Source organism: Sturnus vulgaris, chromosome 6 (assembly GCF_052056855.1).
Source record: "Sturnus vulgaris isolate bStuVul1 chromosome 6, bStuVul1.hap1, whole genome shotgun sequence".
Classification (NCBI taxonomy): Eukaryota; Metazoa; Chordata; class Aves; order Passeriformes; family Sturnidae; genus Sturnus; species Sturnus vulgaris.
This window is the reverse complement of record NC_142248.1, coordinates 42,532,383-42,544,558: the sequence shown is the minus strand read 5'-3', so window position 1 is coordinate 42,544,558 and position 12,176 is coordinate 42,532,383. Positions and strand designations below refer to the sequence as shown.

Sequence of the window (12,176 nt, the reverse complement as noted above, 5' to 3'; positions counted from 1 at the left end):
TCCAGTTTGGATTAGAGAAAGCTCCAGGGAGACCTTTGAGACCCTTCCAGTACCTAAAGGGGCTCCAAGAAAGCTGGAGAGGGAATTTTCGTAAAGCCATGGGTGACAGGACAAGGGGAATGGATTTTAAGAAAAGGAGCGTAGATTTAGAATAGATGTAATTAGGACAATTTTAAAATAGATGTAATTAGGAAATTTTTACTCTTTGTGTGGTGAGACACTGACACAGGTTTCCCAGAGCAGTGGTGGACTCTCCATCCCTGGAAATGTGCAAGACCAAGCTGGGTGGAGCTCTGAGTAACCTGGTCTAGTGAAAGATTCCTTGCCCATGGCACGGGGGTTTGAACAAGATGATCTCTGTGCTCCCTTCCAACCTCACCCAGTCTCTGATGGCATGACTACATTGCTGCTTTGCAGTGTAGTGGTTCAGCAGTCCCAAATGTGGAGTGCTGTGGTATCTCTTGCCACAGGGCTTGGTGCCCTCAGGTTCCCCAAAAGATTGCTTGAGTGCTGCCAGAAGAATTTAAATGTCTGTGGAATCAGTCTCTGAAAGGTTTCTCTCTGGAACGTACAAATAACCATACTTAGAGCAAAGAGTGCCAGCTCTGGAGCATAAAGACATTTTTGTATGGATAACAAATCTACCTGCTGGGGGAGAAGCTCCCTTGGGAGGAGCTGGTTGAGCTGAAGTGCTGGTGGCTGTCTTTGCTGCAGCTCCTCTGTGTTCAGCAGCTTCAGTACCCCTGTTGTGCCCCTGCTAACCCCCACAGTTTTGTGATTTATTGCTGATAATGCCTGGGGGCTGTTTAGTACATCATATGATTCTCTCTTCTTCTGCAGTCTGGTGCTACTTTATTGATTGTATAACTCATTTTCTCATCATGTTCTGCAACGAAACCACTTCCCACTTGGGTTTACCTCCAGTTGCACCTACTCTCATGTTGACTACGTTTGTAGCTCTTGCATGCAAGGAGCTTTTAGAAGGTGCATAAGCACGAGAAGAAATAGTTTTTTCTTCTTACAATGGTAGTGTAAGAGAATGAAAATAAATATGTAGGTAGTAGGGAAGAAACTCTCTCTCCAGGACACTTTGCCCCAGTGAGGAAACGAAAAGTTTCAGGTTCATCACTTGACAGTGCTTTTGTCAAATTCACCCTTCCTTTTATTCCTTCCCTTCAGATTGTCAGGGCACCCACATCTTTTGTGGCACCTGAAAAATCTGATTTGCATGCAAATTGCACCCGTTTAGGTTGAAACATTTCTGTCATTTCTCTTTCCAACTTCTTCCCTTTTTCCTGCAGAAAAGGAGGGGTGGAAAAAGTTGCTTAAGTGATACACCTTCTTCATACAAGATTAAACAGAATTGCTCTGGAAGTGGAAAGATGTGCTTTTTTGAGACCTGTCAGGCAGCCAACAAACGGAGCACGGAGTTAGAGATGCCTGAAAGACGTGCTATATAATAAAAGAGAGAATTAGGAAAAGGGAGAGGATGAATCTGAGGACTGAAAAGAGTCTGACCTACTGCTATATCTGAGCTGTTACTTGAGTGCATGGAGAGTGGCTGGAGTCATACTAAGCCAGCCTGCTGACTGTCATTGTGATGACTGGCTCCTAAGGAGCCTCCTGGTTTATTTTCAGTGCTGTCCATCCCTGTTGCTAAATCCAGGCCCTGCAGAGCTCACTGGGGCACCCAGCAGGGTCTGAGGAACCTTGGCACTCTGGGGGAGTTCCCTGGAGAAGGTGGTACAGGACATCCTTCAAAGGATAAACCTTGCTTGAGATAAAGGGCTGGATTTTTCAGCTTGAACACAGATTTGCCAGGTGCCTGGTGGCCAGAGTGCTGCCAGCTTCTTTGTCAGCCTGGCTTTGTTTGCTGCTCAGCTGCTGGCCTCTTTTCTTTCTCCCCCAGTTCCTGCTCTGCCCTTCACCACTAATTGAGTGTTTCAGGCAAAGCCGGTCAAAACATTTTTATTCAGAACTTATTTTGCTGGCAGCCAACCTTGGCAGCATCAAAGAAAAAGATAAATAAAAAATGCTGTCATTTTTCTGGGAGAAATTCTCATTTAAAAGCTGGAAGCTGAACTGTTGTCACCCAGTTGAGGGGGAATACATTGCCAATTGCTTTTTCCTTTTCTAGTTTACCTTCTCACCTTTTTTCCTTCCCCTCCATTCCCCCTCCCCATCTTTTTTTTCCCTGCTTGGCTGTGTCTCCTTACTTGTGCCAGAAAGGTCAAAGGAATCTAGGCTGGCATCAAGACTTTCTCTCCAAGTTGAGTGTTTTTCCTTCGAAATGTACTCAGATGTTTTCCAACGTCCCTTCCCCCCAATGTAATGGTTATTCTTGGGCTGGTTTCTGCCTCAGAGAGAATCACAGAATGACACGAGGTGTAAGAAACCCACAAGGATCATCGAGGATGGACTAAGGTTTCTGTGGTTTCCTTGCCCATCAGGGCAAGAAACAGCCAGCTGGGCAGGGCTGGGCTGGTGCTCTGTGCACTGGTTCCTGTTGGAGTCAGCAGGCCAGCAGTCTCTCTGAATTCTTCAGAGAGAAATCAGAGTGCAGGGATTGAATTAAAGCCTTTGGATGGATTGAAGCATGTTAAGCCTCTCACACATAAGGCAGAAGTGAAAGTTTAAGTTTTAGTATAAGCAAGCAAGCAAGTAGAATGGGTTTTAAGTACTTTTAGTACATAAAAGGTCTTAGATACCAGTGTAGAAGTTCGAGTTCTAGTAAAGGTTGAAAAGCATAGTCTTAGATACTAGGAGTTCCGTGGAGGCTCCAAGAACATAGTTTTAGACATAATAAAGCTATAGTAAGAATATTGCTTACATTTTTTAGCTATAACAAGATAGTCCATATACGTAGTTTATATGTAGCCTGATGTGCTAAAAAACTAGAATTCGAATAGGTTAAAAAGTAGTGGTTCTAGTTTATATCTTAGCTTGTTGGGAAGTTTCTGTATAAGAGCATGCATTAGGGAGAGCTGGTACTTTTGCCATTTGCTTTTGCTTCTGCTTTTTACCATTTGCTTTTTGGCATTGCTTTTTGCCATTTGATTTTGCTTTGCTTCTATTTCTGTTTGGAACTTTATACCAAAACTTAACATGGACTTTAGTACCTGTGACTTTTGCTTTAAAACTAATGTGCTTCTGCAATAAACAACTTTATAGCAACTATTATGTGCTTGGCTCATTAAATAAAACAGCCCAACAAGTGAGTGCTGAGAGCACCCAGAAATTTAACCTCACAGGTTGCCAGATCTCTCCATCAGGCAGCAAAGCCCATCCATGAAACTCTCTGTGTCTCCTGGGTATCCCACTGCTTACATGCACATGGTGGGGCTGAAAGAAGGAATTTGTTTTGCCAGTGCTGGAGATATGTTACCTGGCCAGGAGAACAACCACTGTAAGTGTTTATCCTTGGGATGGAGGAGACTCCAGGCTGGAGGAGAGGATTCTGGTGTCCTGGTGGATGGAAGCACAGAGTGGGTCAGGTTGGAAGGGACCTCAGTTGCTCATCTTGTCCCACCTTCCTGCTCCAGTAGGGCCATCCCAGAGCACAGGGCATGGGATCATATCCAGATGGTTCTGGAATATCTGCAGTGAGGGTACTCCACACCCTCTCTGGGCAATCTGCTCCAGTGCTCAGTCACTGCATAGGGAGGAAGTTCTTCCCCACGTTCAGGTGGAGCTCCAGTTTCTGCTGCTGCCTCTGTCCTGTTGCTCAGCACTGAGAAGAGTCTGGCCCATGCCCTTGACACCCACCCTAAAGATATTTGAATGCAATGATGAGATCCCCTCTCAGTCATCTCTTCTTGAGGCTGAACAGGCCCAGCTCCCTCAGCCTTTCCTCACAAGAGAGAAGCTCCAGTCCCTCAATCATCCTGATACCTCTGTTTGAACCACCCCAGGAGCTCCTTGTCCCTCCTGCACTGAAGAGCCCAGAGCTGGCAGAGGATCCATCACCAGTGGTAACCTGTCCCTGTGCTGCCTGGCAAAAACTGAGAGCACCTCAGGAAAGCCAGCATGAATAAAGATAACATTCCAGATCATCGCCTCATGCTAGTTTAGGGGTGATCTGGCACTATGGAATATCTGTGATAATCCTGTAAGGGTGACTTGCAGGAGCAGGGCACTGGTGCAGACTGCTGTGTACACAGCACACCAGGTGGGTGGTGTGGTCCTCTGTTATCTGCTGGGTGCTCAGCAGTGGAAATCAGCTTTCAGACACCATTCCTGCTGGGACTGCTGCCCCTGAACCTAAAGCAAATGATCAGAAAGGTCTATTGGACAGGTAAAGCTACTGAAGAAAGTTATTTTCTTTGATTGACTGAGTGAAAGCTGCAAACCAAGCAGTTCATTTTTTACAGTATGTTAACAGCTTGCAATCCTTCGGGTTCAGATTATTTTTAAATTTTAAAATAATTTTAAAAGTTAAACAAGAAAGCAATGTGTGGTGCAGTGCCAGAAGAGTGTTTGTGCAGTGTCAAAGCAAAGGTCCCTGATGTTGGCTGGTAGGAAGTACCTGGGAAGAATATTTAATAGCAGAGTCTGGCTTTGTGTTCCCAGTTTCTGCCAATCAGCAGCTTGGGACTTTCTAACCAGAGGTTATGTTTGATGGCCTGTGATGAACCCATTTATCTATTTGGTTTTTGAAATACTTGTACTTCCAGGCTCTGCAACACCTGCAGCAGTGAGTTCCACAGTGTTGTGTTGCATGAAGCATAATTTCTGTGCATTGTGATTTGTACCTAATACCAGTTCATTTTGTTGTGTGCCCTCTAGCTGTTTCCTAGAAAGGTGTAGCTACAATTCATTCCTTATTTGCCACCTCCATAGCACTTACTACCCCCATTTTATTACCCCTCCATCTGCTCTGATCCCATAATTGCCTCTTTGATTAATTTTTTTCCTTCAGCAGAAGCTCTTGCAGACCCCTCATTACCCAAGTTGTCTGTATCAGTGTGGTGCTATTATGTGGTGTGTCTATTAAGTCCTTTAAGAAGTCTTTTAAGACTTCCACACTCTAGTGAAGAAAGAGGAGCAGTATGAATTTGTCATGGCAATGCTTTTTGTGGCCTTACTAGTTATCATAATGTTTCTTTATTTGCCTTGTTCCTGAGAACCGAGCTGTTTTCAAGGAACTATTTGGGCAGTCACCAAGATCCTTTTTCTGGGTGTAAATAGTCCTGAATTACATCCCTCAGCTTCTCTGCAGGTAGCTCTGACTCTGGTGAAAAATTTGGCTTTTGTACTCTAGGCTTATCATCATGAGTGTTCCTTGTGCTCCATCACTGGTGACCCCACCAGCTTTCAGAAAGGAGTCTTATTTCTTCAACACTTGAAAAGGAGCTGTAATTAAATTTTTATGCCTTTAGAAAGTTGCTGACCACAGTTGTTTTTGGTCTACCCTCCTATGATTCCACATTGGACTTGACAGAAGTTCACCATCTGTTTTTCTTTTCCTCCTCTGAACATGATGTTCACATTCTGAAGGATAGTTTTTTCCTGATTTTTGCTTTACTACCAGTAATTGCCTTAAGTTGCCATTCAATCCCAATCAAAAAATTGAATTTTTTTGGTGTCCTTTTAAAATATTTTTAATTAATAAGTGTCTTGATGCTTTCCTATAGTTCCTGTACAGGGTCTTCTAAGTATTTCTGCATTTCCACCTATTTCTTCATAATGCTACACTGATTTTTATGTAGTGCTCCTTTTTTCAAATACAGGTTTATTACTTAGATTTCTGTGGGCTTCTTCTTCTATAGGATGTTGAAGAATAGCCATTTTCATGTGTTGTTGGGGACAAGTTGCTCTTCTATTACAGGTTTTTAACTAGCTATTTATAATGTCTAAAAATACAGTGTTTTCAGCACCCTGTCAAGACAATTTCCCAGTGTCTGTAGTATAACTGTAGTTTCAAACCATTCCTTATTTCTGTCTCCATACCCAGTCACCCTGTGGACAGTGTCACAATCTGGTAGGTTTTAAACTAATCTTAATCTGTGTTTTTTTAACACATTCCCCTGATTTCTCCTGCTTCTCATATTCAGGGATTTACAGCTTCCCACTGGGTTTTGTCTTCTACTGAGCTTCTTCTTGCTGTGTCCCCCCTTTGTCTCTCCCATCCCGGAGCAGCTCCAGCCTCACCTGTTTGGAGGTGGCACCACAGTGGATGCAGCCTTGGATGTAGTGACGGGACAAGGAGGGAATGGCTTCAAACTGAGAGAAGGAAGGTTTAGATTAGAGGTTAGGAAGAAATTCTTGACTGTGAGGGTGGTGAGGTCCTGGCACAGGTTGCTGAGGGAAGATGTGGATGCCCCATCCCTGGAGGATGGATATTTGAGCAGGCTGGTCTAGTGGAAGGTGTCCCTGCCCATGGAAGGGGTTGGAATGGGATGAGCTTTAATGTCCCTTCAAACCCAGACCAGTCTGGGATTCCATGATCCACAGCTGTGGTTGGAGAGCCACGTGCCAGGGGACACAGGTCCTGGCAGGGAAGAAAAGCTGCTGGAACATTCTCTTGTGCTGCAGCCTTTGCTGCAGGTTTTGATTTACATCTCTGATCTCCACCAGACATTCACCTACTTGAGCAGATTGACCCTGGCTCTAATGTAACAGGCAATTAATCAAAGGCTGACTAATCAGCTCTCTCCATGGCTGGCACCTTGCAGAGAGTCTGGGAAGCAGTTACATGCTACTCTGCAAACCAGTTTTATGCTCTGAGATTTACAGCCAGTTAATTCTATTGAACTCTGGATTTACTGTAAACTTCAATTATTATAATCTCTGAAACATAATAAAACCTCCTTTACTAAGATACCTTAAGTGGTAATTTAAAAACTAGGTTTTGTAACTGCTTTAACTAATTACACTGAGGAGTTTGACCATAGTATTAAAATTTTGCTGAAATCTGTCCTCTTTCCTTGGATTTAAATACCTTGAAAACTGATTGGCTGAGCAACAGAATTTAAACTTACTTTTCAGTGTTTAAAAGTATTTTCTTTTCAAAGCTCTTAATTTTGATCTGGATAACTTCCGAAGTTTGGCACTGCTGAAATGCAGAACCTGATTTTTGAGTTGAGGTTCTCATTTGCCAAGCAGCAGCAGTTAGCAACCATTCAGTGATGTTGACTGATATCTATTAAGAGCTCTAAATTGAAGATGCACTGTGAAATAAGATAAAATTAAGGCAGAATAAACATCTGCAAACACTTACTCCTGTTGCATAGCCAAAATCATTTAAGTGTGTTTTGTGCTGGGCTGTTTTGAAGCAAAGTGCAGGGATGCAGTTGGAGGCTGTGGCACTGTCCCAAGGCTGGGACACTGCTGACATTCTTGTCAAGAATGACATGGGGGTGATTTTTTTTTCTTTTTCTCCAGCCAGGCCTATTTATGAGCTCTCTGCTGGTCCTCTGAGCCCCATTCTGACTTCATTTTTCTGCAGGAAGGGGGTAAGCAAACGGCACTTTTCTTGTTTGGTTGATGTTGAGTTTTTCTGATGCTCCAGAAAGTAACATCTGTTCCCTTTCTCGTAACAAATGTTCAAATCTCTTACTTATCAGTGTTAACACAATTAAATAAACTAAATTGCTGTGGGCAATGTTGGCTGTCTCTTAACTTACCCCAACTTTCTTCTAGTTTCTTTTCTCACCACGTGGGATATAATCTGTTGATTTTTTACATTGCTTCCATATTGTTTGGTATATGGAGCCCAGACACATTCACCTCTGCTGTGTTTGTTGTTTATGATCCTTGGTGCCTGTATTGTTGAAGCTGCCTGCTTTGCTTGGCTTTCTCTTAAAAACTTTTGTGTCCTTTTTGTCACTTCATTGACCTGAAGCATGTTGATAACACTGAAAACATGAACTTTTTATAACCTCCAGTCAAATCTTGAACTGAATTACCCATGGAAATGGTGGTGAATGCCCCCTGTACATTTTTCTGCACTGTTAGTCTTGTGGCTGTCTTTTCACTGTTTTATTTTCTTTCAAATGCTGTTAGATAATTGTATTGCACCAGCTCAATATAAGAGGAGTTGCACGAGCTCTGGAAGCATAGCTGGTCTCTTTAAAGTGAGGACTCCCTGCATTTTCTGGGGCATGAACATTCCTCAATGAGTTTCCCTTCAGCATTCCTGAAAGTTTTGGAGGATCATTCTTCTAAAATCCATTGTAAAGGTATTTATTTCCCTGCTCTCTTCCTGTCTTGTTTCAGAGCAGGCTGGGGCTGGGCTGGGTTGGCATCCTCCTTTCCCCAGCACACACCCCAGGGTGTGCTCCAGGCAGATCCCTGCCTGCCACTCGTGAGGGCTGAGCATGGACAATGACAGTGCTTGTGCCATGTCAAGGTTTTGCAGTAACAGTCCTGGTACTCTGAGCTCCTTCTCGGCTGCCTGTGCTTGCTCATGCATGTCCAAAGGGTTTCACTGTGTGTGGTGAGCAGCTGCTCCTTTTCCTCCAGTCTGATACTGCTGCTTATCAGTGGCTGGGATTAGGCTGTAGCGTTTGTACATGGCAAGGGCTCTAATGAGCTAAAGTCACTCTGGAGGCATTTTTCTCTTATTTGGTGAAGTTCCCAATCGGTGCACATGTTACTGTTTGCTGGCTCCTCTTTTTGTTTTGGGTTATTTGGTTATGTCTCCCTCATCTCTGTCAAGAGAGCAGTTAGGTGGGCATTTCCCTCTCTGCCTCTCCTACCACTTTCCATGCTGGAGTGGTGGCTTTTGCCTCTATTCCAGGTGTGTTTGTCACATCTGTCCAGCTACATTGCCTTAACCCATGTGCTGTCTCAGTATTTGTGGGCTCCTTCTCTAAGTACAGCCATTGCTGTGACTTTGTTTGCATTTTTTGAGATTTAGATCTGCTCTTGTCCATACTCTTGCTTGCAAGATGGTCTTGTGTAACCCACAATGTTTCTGTTTAGTTTGTTGTTGACAAAAAGGTTTGTGGACTCAGGTGAAGAACATTGATCATATCTTTCTTTATTTCTGTCCAAAACCTACTATTTTCCTGGGGAATTCCTGGAGAATTCCAGCCTTCCTTCATCTCCTTTGCAACTGTAATGGTTTTGGTTGCGTTTCTATCAACTGTCTCTTTCAATGCTGGATTTTTCTTTTATATATATATAAAATAATCATCTAGCTTTATTTAGAAGGTGAAAATCCTTGCCACTACTTTTCAAGTCTCTTAGTAGACTTGAACCACTCTTGTGTACACAGATATTTTTTGGAAACCCACCTCATGTGGTGTTTGAATTGGCCTGTCTGCTTGCTTTGTTTTTAGGGGTTGATTTGCCTGCTCAGTTGTAATTCCTGGGCATCCCACTAAACTGAGTGCTGCTCCAGGCTTTTCTTCTTCCCACCAGCAGAATAAATGTAGGTTGTAAGAGAGACTCTGGGATTCTCCTGAAACTTCTGCAAATTCCTGTGAACTGGACTTCTCAGATCCACTTCAGAGGCTGTTCAATTAGTGGGAAACCGTCTGACTGGATTAATTGAGCCACGAGGTCCAAGCCTGGGGTGAAAGTCAGAATTGGATTCAAAACCACATTTGTGAAGTGTTCAGGAGCAGAGGACTGTGACTGCTTGGTCACCAGGCAGCACTATTGGAATAGCCACAGGGAAATGACTCAATATAATTACTGTTTGATTATCTGCAACTTCTTTATTTGCATACTTCAGCAAGCCAGGTCAGTTTTCTCTACTACAGGCTTAGTGGCCAAATGGATTTTGTTGATATTTTGGACTCCAGGTGAAGCTAACCCTTTTGTTTGTGGCTAATGGCTCACAGCCTCATTTCAGTTGGTTTTCAAGTGTGGTTTCAGGCACTTGGTCTGTGCAGCTTCATGTAAATTTTAGTGAGGAAATGCTGTGGTGTCCATACACGTGTTTAATTGAAACACTGCTCTGCCAAGACAGTTTCCTCCTCCTCTGGAGTTCAGGACCTTGTCATCAGCAGACAGCAGGTGAATACGACTTGGGCAGAAATGAGTTGTGCAAATACTTCTGCCTTCACTCCTACCCAGCCCAGACACATTCCTTCCAGTCAGCCCAGAGGAGTGGAGTACAGGGAAACACTGTCTGACCTCAGCAAGAAGTGCCAGAGATGTTTCACTCAGATATTCATGCCTTGGCAAGAGGAGTACACTGCCCTGAGCTGTTTCATAAGCTTTTCTAGTTTTGGGGCTCTTGACTCAGAGACCTGACTCTTGCACCCAGTTTGCTCTTTAATCTTTTATTTCTTTTGAATAGGACTTGGGGCCAAGAAGGGAGAATAGCTGGACTTTAAGTTCAACTACTGGGAAGTGCATTTGTTTTTTGCAAGTCTAGAGAATGTTGAGGAAGGCTTAATGTACTGAACAAATAGGAAGTGTGAGTTGCTGCTGCTTCTGTGCAGTTTTATTGCTATCCTGTCTTCTCTGCATATTCATGCTTTGTTCAGCCAAGTTTACCTCCAGCAAATGCTGCAGCAATAATTGTTTTGCAAAGAACTACAATGAGAGCGGTGCCTGCTAAATATCAGGTAGGTGGCAGGTCTCCCATGGCTGCTGCTCTGTGAGGAAATTAAATCAGCCACAGCAGCATAAAGCCTCTTCTTGTCATAACTGGGCCATGTCAGGGTTGATCTCTCATCCAGACCCAGGGCAGGAGATGCCTGAAAGGGATTTCAATGCTTGGCCAAGCTGGAGGCACATCCTGTTGCTGGGGGAACAGCCATTCCAGTGGCTCCCAGGTGAAGGGATGCTTGATCTTTGGAATAATGGTGTAAAGGTTTATGTGAAATACATTGTCTGGGTTTTAAAAATACCAGCTTGACATTTAGTGGGACATAAAGGGAATATATCTAGAGTTTAGCTGGTGGTTGACGAAGAATAATAAAAACCGACTACATCTGAAAATGTATTTGAATTCCTGCCAATTGTGCTCTAGCTCTTTTAGCACAACAGTTCTGGAAAAAACAACCATGGAAAGGGCAGTGTTGAGTTGACAAGGATGAGAGTTTATTCTCTTGACATCATTGTGCTATTATTTCTGGATTTCTTTTTTCCTCATTGCAACTTTGTAAAGGAAGATTTCAATAATAAAGTGGAATAAGAACTTGATGTGAGAGATGAAGAGAGGCAGCTGAATGCCTGGGAATTAGAGTGGGAGACTTGTAGGGTCTCCCATTTCCTTCCATAAATGTGACAGTCCTGATGGATTCTGGAGAAATTTGAATGGAAGTGGATAAGCATCCTATTTCCACAGAAAACATATTAGGGGCTACAGAGAAAGTTGCAAAGGGAAGAGTTCAAAAGTAAGGGAATAACAGAACAATCACTGGAAAGAAGTTTGGAGTAAGAAACTTCTTTGGTGCAGTAAACCTGGGTGAACCTTATTGAACCTGAGACCTTATTTTCTCTTTGGCAACTCATTTCACAGCCTCCCTTCTTGGAGTTGCTACTTGGAGATTTATTTTCAATCATGCAGCATTGGAAATACAGGGAATGAGGCATCCACAGACCTGTGTGCCCAACTGCACAGACACCTGGCTCTGCAAATCTTCATTCTAAATGAGCAGGGAAATTTCCCCCTGGCTTAGCAGACGAGACAAGCCTCTGGGTGATGGCTGGGTGGAAGGGACTCACTCAGCTGGCTCTGCTGACAAGCCTGACATAACCAGGCTTGGTGTTTCCCTCGTGGCTCTGCTGCACTCCTGTGTATTTTTAGCCACAACTCCACGGCTGCCACCTCCTGCTCTGGCCCATCAGCACGGCCACTGAGCCATGCCTGATGTGGGCACCACGGGGACAGGGGACAGGCTGTGGGGCTGCTGCAAGGCACCTGTGCCCAGCACTGGCTCTTCCCCACCCTCTCCAGCTGGGATCCATTGGGATTCTGCCATGGCCAGACTCATGCAAGTCCAGGAGACTGACATTTGTCCAATAATGACTCTTCTTCCTCCTCTCGAGCTCCTTCTAAATAGCTTTTATTTTGAAGATGCCAGTCTGGACTGCTCTTGAGGGATCTGCCAGGCAACAGCTTTTAGGAACAAGATCATCAGAACACCTTTTTTTTTTTTTTTTTTTTTTTTTTTGCTTTTGGAGAAAAGAGTTGCATTAGGAACACCTGCAGAAAATTGCCTCAGGGTGCAGTTTGCCTTAGAAAGGCAAGATACTGCTGAGAGCAGATTAGA

The 12,176-nt window shown here is 43.8% G+C and overlaps 1 protein-coding gene across 9 annotated transcripts in view; it reads left to right on the top strand.

The window, feature by feature from the left end:
- SYT16 (synaptotagmin 16) overlaps positions 1 to 12,176 on the top strand; it is a 105,999-nt gene that overhangs the window by 24,085 nt on the left and 69,738 nt on the right. For 6 of the 9 annotated variants that reach the window (XM_088166330.1, XM_088166334.1, XM_088166333.1 and 3 more), the window contains one exon: positions 7,384 to 7,454. The exons of 1 other annotated variant lie outside the window; for it this stretch is intronic. The gene's annotated coding sequence lies outside the window, so the exon portion shown is untranslated. The remainder of the gene's footprint in view (positions 1 to 7,383; positions 7,455 to 12,176) is intronic. 2 more of the 9 variants (XM_088166331.1, XM_088166328.1) reach the window with 1 other exon arrangement.